Here is an 8,060-nt window from a genome sequence, read left to right on the forward strand (position 1 = left end):
AATTACAATTTATCACATACCCTGCATTTTCCTCTCCAAAGAATTCTGCAGAACGTGGTAGTTTAAAAGAAATGCACCAAAGCTGGTATCTAGTTACATTAAGCCCTAATTTGACTCCTTGGTTTGTTACCTGCTGGAAGCTTTCTGTTTGTGTTTACTTCTTTCCAAAGGAATTTTCCCTAAAGGCATCAGGGAGGTGGAAAACCTTTTTCTAGAGGTTCCTTTTCTAATTTTTGCCTCTTTTTTAAAGTACTCGGTTCCTTTAAGCCATTTCACAGTGAGAGATTTAATTGCATTCTTTTCTGGGTTGCTTCTTTTCTGGTCCTTCCTTCGTGTTACTGATTTGATTGAAACCCCCAAGTAGAAATTGTATTGGGTCCTGAGATCTAAGACATCCAGATCAAATTTTGGAAAACCTTGTGTCTTAATGTTCTCTACTTTCTCAGCATGCTTATCTTACAATGAATTAATAAAGTTTTGGTAGTTGTTTAAATAGATTAAATGTCACACTTTAAATAGAAAGAGAAGGCTCTACCTAACTGACCTATTTTTCATCTGTGATTTAGAAAAAGGCAAGATTAGCATGGATATTGCATTTTCAAGGACCTCGCCACTATTAAATAGACTGTTAAGTGCATTTTATGGCTGAAGAGTCTGTTCCCAGTTCAGTCTACAAGACATGCTAAGTTCATCTCTACCTGCTACATTGAACATTCACTGACTAAAATACTTTCTGTGGATGTAATGCCTATGCTCTGTATCTTTTAAGTACATAACTCTAAATATTTTAGGACTAGTAAAATGTAACTCAATAAAAGTCCCAAGAATAGGTGTTGTCCCTCAAGAAAAATACAATGTTCATATTTATCCGGTGATATATATCCTGTGCTCCATTAGCACCTGCTTATCATAAGGTGACCAGACTTTGAAAAATAACAGGCACTCATAAAATGGGATTGATAATCTTGTTTAAACCAAAAAAGCAACAATAGCTGGTTAAAACTCCACCCTTACATCAAGTTGTCTTGTTCACAGGATTTCAAGGCTCTGAAAGGAGTGGCTTATGGGCTTATATTCTAATGAACAGGATAGATATTTTACCATTCATTCTCACTGCATTATGAGCCAACTTCAGCATTTTGATGTTGTTGTTTAGGGAACTTCTGCCTCAGTTTACCTTTTTATTTAGGTGTTTTGAACATAAAAGAAAATATCAATGAATGAACATGAAATAAAATCTTTAATTTAAAAATTAAAGATATAGGGGCCCCTGGGTGGCTCAGTCGGTTAAGCGACTGCCTTTGGCTCAGGTCATGATCCTGGAGTCCCGGGATCGAGTCCCATATCAGGCTCCCTGCTTCGCGGGGGGGTCTGCTCCTCCCTCTGACCCTCCCCTCTCTCATGCTCTCTCTTCTCATTCTCTCTCTCTCTCAAAGAAATAAAATCTTTAAAAATTAAAGACATAAAAATTAAGAAATTATCTTCCTATATCTCCCTTGCTTTCATCAGAGTTTATAATCTGTTGTACTGTGTTAGCAAACCCAAAAAGAAGTAAGTCTATTAAAGGAGAATTGTGTTAGAAGAGCTACTTACCTGCTTTTGCTTACTTGGCAGAACAGAACTTTGATTTTAATTGTTTGGTAGAGTAATCCAAATATCCATGCATAGTAGTAATTAAAAGTATTCTTCAATTTAGAACTTTATGTACCAAAAAGACCCCCTTAGGAGGGAAAAAGACTGTCTGTCCTGAGGATTCTCAATAGCCTAGACATATATCCTAAGCATTTAAACCTTTTATTTTTTTATAGATTTTATTTATTTATTTGACAGAGACAGCAAGAGAGGGAACACAAGCAGGGGGAGTGGAGTGGGAGAAGCAGTCCTCCCGCCCAGCGGGAGCCCGACTCAGGGCTCAATCCCAGGGTACTGGGATCGTGACCTGAGCCAAAGGCAGACATTTAACAACTGAGCCACCCAGATGCCCTGCATTTAAACCTTTTAAATTCCCCAACTTTAACTTTATGTGAGGAAATCCTGTTAGTTACTCTAAATATAGAAGTCTCTTTTAGGGCATCTGGGTGGCTCAGTCGGTTAAGCATCTGCCTTCTGCTCACATCATGATCCCAGGGTTCTGGGATCGAGTCCTGCATTGGGCTCCCTGCTCAGCAGGGAGTCTGCTTCTCCCACTCATTCTCTCAATCTCTCTCTCTCAAATAAATAAATAAAATCTTTTTTTAAAAAAGTCTCTTTTATTTCTTCTTACTTTCTGCCACAAATAATGATACAGCTTTACCTTGATCTGCCCAGTTGGCATGATTGTTATCATTCTTCAAGAGTTCTTCAAAAGAGGGGGTGGTGTGCGGGTAGAGGGAGAGAGAATCTTAAGCAGGCCCCATGCTAGCAGCACAGAGTCCAACTTGGGGCTTGATCTCACCCCAAGATCGTGACCTGAGCTGAAATCAAGAGTCCGTTGTTTAACCAACTAAGCCACCCAAGTGCCCATAGATGTTAAGCTTCTTAGGAGAGTGACTGACTCTTGTATTGTGACTCGTGGGGTCACAATAAACATTTGCTGGATTAATTTAAATATTAATTAGCCAACCAATTAATAATCAAGATTATATTAATTAAAGACTAAGGAGAGCTGTTAAAGCACTCCTAACTTCCTAGCGGGATCAACAAGGTAATTTGAATATACTTAACAGTACATTTGGTTTTTAAAATATCCCAAAAAGAAACATCATCTAGAGCCATTTGAACATTTTATAAAGCAATTTTAACCAAGTCATTTATGACTTGGTAAATTAGTTATTCCACGGATACACTAAGGCTAGGTTTCGAAAGAAAGAAAGAAAGAAAAAGAAAAAGAAAGAAAGAAAAAAAGAAAGGAAGGAAGGAAGGAAGGAAGGAAAAGAAAGAAAGGGAAAGAGAAAGAAAGAAAGAGAAAGAAAGAAAGAAAAAGAAAGAAAGAAAGAAAGAAAGAAAAAGAAAGAAAGAAAGAAAAAAAGAAAAGCCCTGAGACTGGATAACCAAGATAATTCAAATTCCCATTTTACTTTTCTCAGAATTGCTTGGATTCTTTCTTTAGTCTTTTCCTTCATTTGGTTGAGATGTAACCTTTAACATTCTTAACTATGAGAGCAATAGGGCTACAAAGTTATCACATTCTCTTAATTAAAGATCACTAATAAGCTTTCCTGGCAAAAGGAAATCTTACTGTACAATTAAGAGCACAAGACTGGAAGTCAGAAGACCTGGTTCTATCCTGATGCTACCACTGAGTTACCTTACCCAAAACACTTTACCTTTCTGACCTCAGTGTCCTTCCTATAAAATTAGAGGGTTTTAGGGGCGCCTGGGTGGCTCCATCGGTTAAGCATCTGCCTTTGGCTCAGGTCATGATCCCAGGGTCCTAGAATCGAGCCCCCATCAGGCTCCCTGCTCCACGGGAAGCCTGCTTCTCCCTCTCCCACTCCCCCTGCTTGTGTTCCCTCTCTGGCTGTGTCTCTCTCTGTCAAATAAATAAATAAAATCTTTAAATAAATAAATAAATAAAATTAGAGGGTTTTATATAAGATAATCTCCCAAGGTTTCACTCAATTATTTTAAAGCCTTTTTTAAAAAGATTTTTTTAACTACTCTCTAGCCCTAATGTGGGGCTCGAACTTACAACCCCAAGATCAAGAGTCACGTGCTCTTCTGACTGAGCCAGCCAGGCACCCCTCACCCAATTCTTAAAATCCTATGAATTTATTACAAATAGCATTATTTTATTTAAGTAACCTTTTATTTGAAAAAGTAATGTGTGAATGTGTTAAGTTAAAAATGGCCACAAATTCTTTGCAGCTCCTCCCAGTAAGCAGTGGAGTCTATTTCTTCAGTCCATGAATCCAGGCTAGCCTTGTGACTTTCTTTGACTAGCAAAATGCAACAGAAGTGTTATGTGAGTTCCTCTGGGAGTCTGAGCTTCAGAAAGGCTTATGGCTTCAGCTCCTGCTCTTTGAACATAGACATTGTATTAAGAAGCTGAGGCTAACCTGCTGGAGACAGATGTCTCTGATGACAGCCAGCATTAGTAGCCAGACACCAGTGAGTTTATCTTAAATCATCCAGCTCTTGTCCAGTCACCAGAGGACTGCAACCACATGACCAAAAGAAGACCAGGAGAATTCCCAGCTGAGCCCAGCTCTTAATTGCTGAACTTGAGAATTGTAACCAAATAAAATAGCTGTTTAGTCACTAAGTTTTGAGGTGATTTGTTATATAGCAACAGATAACTGGCATAATACATCTGGTAAAAAATTTTTTTTTCAGAACAAGCAAAAAATATGTCTTCCTTCCAAAAACTTCAGTCCCCATCCACAGAGACAACAGGCATCACAATGGGAGCATATTATACCCACTGCTCTGTGTCTTGCTTGATTCTCTTAATATAATGTGTAATTTACTCTACATCAGCCATATACAGCGCCTCAGAGCATTCCATTATATGGATATACCATAATTTTTTTAAGCAGTCCCCTTCAAATGGACATTTAGATGATTTCTGCTTTTTTTGTTATTTACAAAGATTGATACAATGATCATCTTTGCACATACGTATCTATGCATACGTAGTGCATCTATAGGAGGGAGGAGTGAGGATCAAGGATGGTGCTCCCCCACTCAGATATGTGGAGACTCCAACAAACTTCTATTTAACAGCCAGAACTAGCAGGGGAAATCCTACGGTCCAGCCAATGCCAGTGAGTGTGATCCCTACTGAAGGCAACTTAGTTTTTGTTACAGCTTTTGTCTTCCTGCCAGAGTCACGCTGTGTTTTTCTCAGTGCTGTGTGTTCCTCTTGGTACACTAAAGCAGGCTTATGAACTTTTACCAAAAGCTATAATTGTCATATCCCTTGCCCAGATATCTATCCTATGCCAAGGAGTCTACCCAAGCTTTTTTGACTATGATCACCAATCTCCATGGCCTCTTACTGAGAGAAGCCTGCCCCCTGATAAGAGAGCTATCAGACGGGTGCCTGGGTGGCTCAGTTGGTTAAGTGACTGCCTTCAGCTCAGGTCATGATCCTGGAGTCTCGGGATCGAGTCCCGCATCGAGTCCCGCATCGAGTCCCGCATCGGGCTCCCTGCTCAGCAGGGAGTCTGCTTCTCCCTCTGACCCTCCCCCCTCTCATGTGCTCCCTCTCATTCTTTCTCTCAAATAAATAAATAAACTCTTTAAAAAAAAAGAGAGCTATCAAACAGGTAAATGCTGATAAAAAATAATGCCTACCTTTCTCTGCATTACATCCCTAAAAGGATACTTGATTTCATTTTTTCCCTTCCCCACTCCAGTTCTCACCTTCTTTTGTGCTCTCTAGAGCCCTTCTTATGGCTGTAATTTTTCAGCTTTCACTTCCTATAGTTTTGGAGCAGGCTTCACCTTCTCCACAAATGCCTGACAGGAGGAATTGGCTTATAGAGAATACAAACCTCCTATGGCTCTGGTTCAAAGCATATAACAGCATTCCCCACCAAAGACTCTTAAATGCTTTCCATTTTCACTTTCCAAAAATACCTGAACCCCCAATTATGAGAAGCGCAGTTTCTGGGGCACCTTATCATTCTGCCTCCAGGCTGCTGAAGATGAATGATACCCAGCACATAGGACCGAGACTTTCTCAGGGCCCTTTCTCCCAGATAAAAGGAACCTTCAGTGCATAGTCCCAGGTCCTACACCTCAGCATAACCTCTTATGCTTTCATTAATAATGAATTGAACCCATCTACAAAACTAATGAGACTGACGGGGCGCCTGGGTGGCTCAGTCGTTAAGCGTATGCCTTTGGCTCAGGTCATGAGCCTGCTTCTCCCTCTCCCACTCCCCCTGCTTGTGTTCCCTCTCTCACTGTCTCTCTCTGTCAAATAAATAAATAATTTAAAAAAAAGAGACTGGAAAGTGAGTTACCTTCCTACTCTCCCTTATAGCTAGAAGTGGCCACTTTGCCCAAGTTCTAGTCAATGATGTATACAGGGAAGTCAGCTGGTAGGGTGCTTGTGAAAGTTTTTTCTTTCCTGACAAAAGGGATAGATGCAGCATGCTCTGCTCTTTTATCCCCTACCTTTTCTCCCTGCATTAAATATGAAAGTAATACCTGGAGCTCTGACAGCCATCTTGCAACCATGGGTGATGTATTAATTTTCTATTGGGAAATTACTACAAACTTAATGGCTTAAAAAACATATTCATTGTATTACAGTTCTGGAGGTCAGAACTTCTCCAGCTTTTAAAGCCTGACTTCATCCTTGAATCATGACTCCTTTCTCCATCTTTAAAACCAGCAGCACATCTTCAAATCTGTTTCTCTGATTCCATCATTTCTCTGCTTCCATCAACACGTTTCTTTCTAACTCTCCTGCCTCCCTCTTATAGGGACCCCATGATTGCAGTAGTCCCACTTGAATAAACCAGGGTAATCTCCCCATCCCAAGATTCTAAGCTAAATCTACAAAGTCCCTTTATAAGAGAAGTTAATATATTCATAGGTTCTAAGTATTCAGATATGAATATCTTGGGGGGGGGCTTTATTCTTTCTACCAAAACTAATACTCATAATGACCAAAAGCTGAGGATGGTGAAAGAGAAAGATGGGAAGAGCCTAGATGCTTGATGACATTATAGAATCACAGTACCAGGGGCGCCTGGGTGGCTCAGTCGTTAAGTGTCTGCCTTCGGCTCAGGTCATGATCCCAGGGTCCTGGGATCGAGCCCCACATCAGGCTCCCTGCTCAGCAGGAAGCCTGCTTCTCCCTCTCCCACTCCCCCTGCTTGTGTTCCCTCTCTCGCTGTCTCTCTCTCTGTATCAAATAAATAAATAAAATCTTAAAAAAAAAAAAAAAGAATCACAGTACCTGCCCTGACTGGTTACCTCCAGATAATTAAACATCTTCATTGCTTAAGTCACCATTAGTCATGTTTTCGTTTCCTTGCAGCTGAACACATTCTAACTGGTACATTGCTTTCATTGTGAAAGATTTAACATGTATTAAATGAGATTGTGTTTGGGAAAGTGTTTTGTATGCTTTGGTTATACTGAATTCCCTGAAAGCACCATACTGTTTTGCGTTTGAGCAGTTGTTCTTCCTTCTTATACTCTTTCCTTTCTACCCTCTCTCATGTGTACCAACCCTTACACCACCCCCATTCACATGGCTAACTCACACTCATCGTTTTTATTTCTCCTTCGATGTCCCTGCCTGCCCAGAAGTCTTCCTCTGACCTACCTCTGCTCACTAAAGTTCTGGCTAGGTATCCTGCCTTGGTGTTTCCATGGCAGCCTGACTCTCTCCGATCATATTGTTCCTTTCCTGCCACAAAAATCTTGGTCATCCCGGGCACCTGGGTGGCTCAGTTGGTTAAGTGTCTGCCTGCAGCTCAGGTCATGATCCCAGGATCCTGGGATCAAGCCCCGTGTCAGGCTCCCTACTCAGCAGAGAGCCTGCTTCTCCCTCTCTTCCCTGCTCATGCTCTCTCTCTTGCTCTGTCTGTCTCTCTCTCAAATAAATAGTTAAAAAAAAAAAAAAGACTTGACCCAAATCACTCAGTTGATGAGGGGCAGGGTTGCGCCAATGGAGCAGGTCTTCCTTCTACTTCATCATTCTGCTCAGTCATTAGGCAGCTTTGTGTAGGGCAGGATGGGGTAAGAAAACTGGGTGATGGTGCCCATTCTTTGGCAAATTATTGCAACTCTAAGGGTTTCCCTCAGTCTTCAGTACTCATTAATTAACAATCTGTCTTACCCTGCTTGGGTTGCTATAACAAAATACCACAGGCTGGGTAGCTTAAACAACATAAATTTGTTTTTTCACAGCACCGGTGGCTAGAAGTCCCAGATCAGGGTCCGGCAGGGTAAGTTCCTGGTGAGAACTTTCTTCTGGGTTTGTAGATGGCTACATTCTGTGTCCTCAAATGACCTTTCCTCGTGTGTGTGTGTGTGTGTGTGTGTGTGTGTGTGTGTGTGTGTGGCAGGGGCTGGGAGAGGGGCACAAAGTGAATCTCTGTTGTCTCTTCCTCTTC

The sequence above is a fragment of the Callorhinus ursinus genome, unplaced genomic scaffold, assembly GCF_003265705.2.
Source record: "Callorhinus ursinus isolate GAN/ISIS: 27379988/994484 unplaced genomic scaffold, GSC_fseal_2.0 scaffold9, whole genome shotgun sequence".
Lineage (NCBI taxonomy): Eukaryota > Metazoa > Chordata > Mammalia > Carnivora > Otariidae > Callorhinus > Callorhinus ursinus.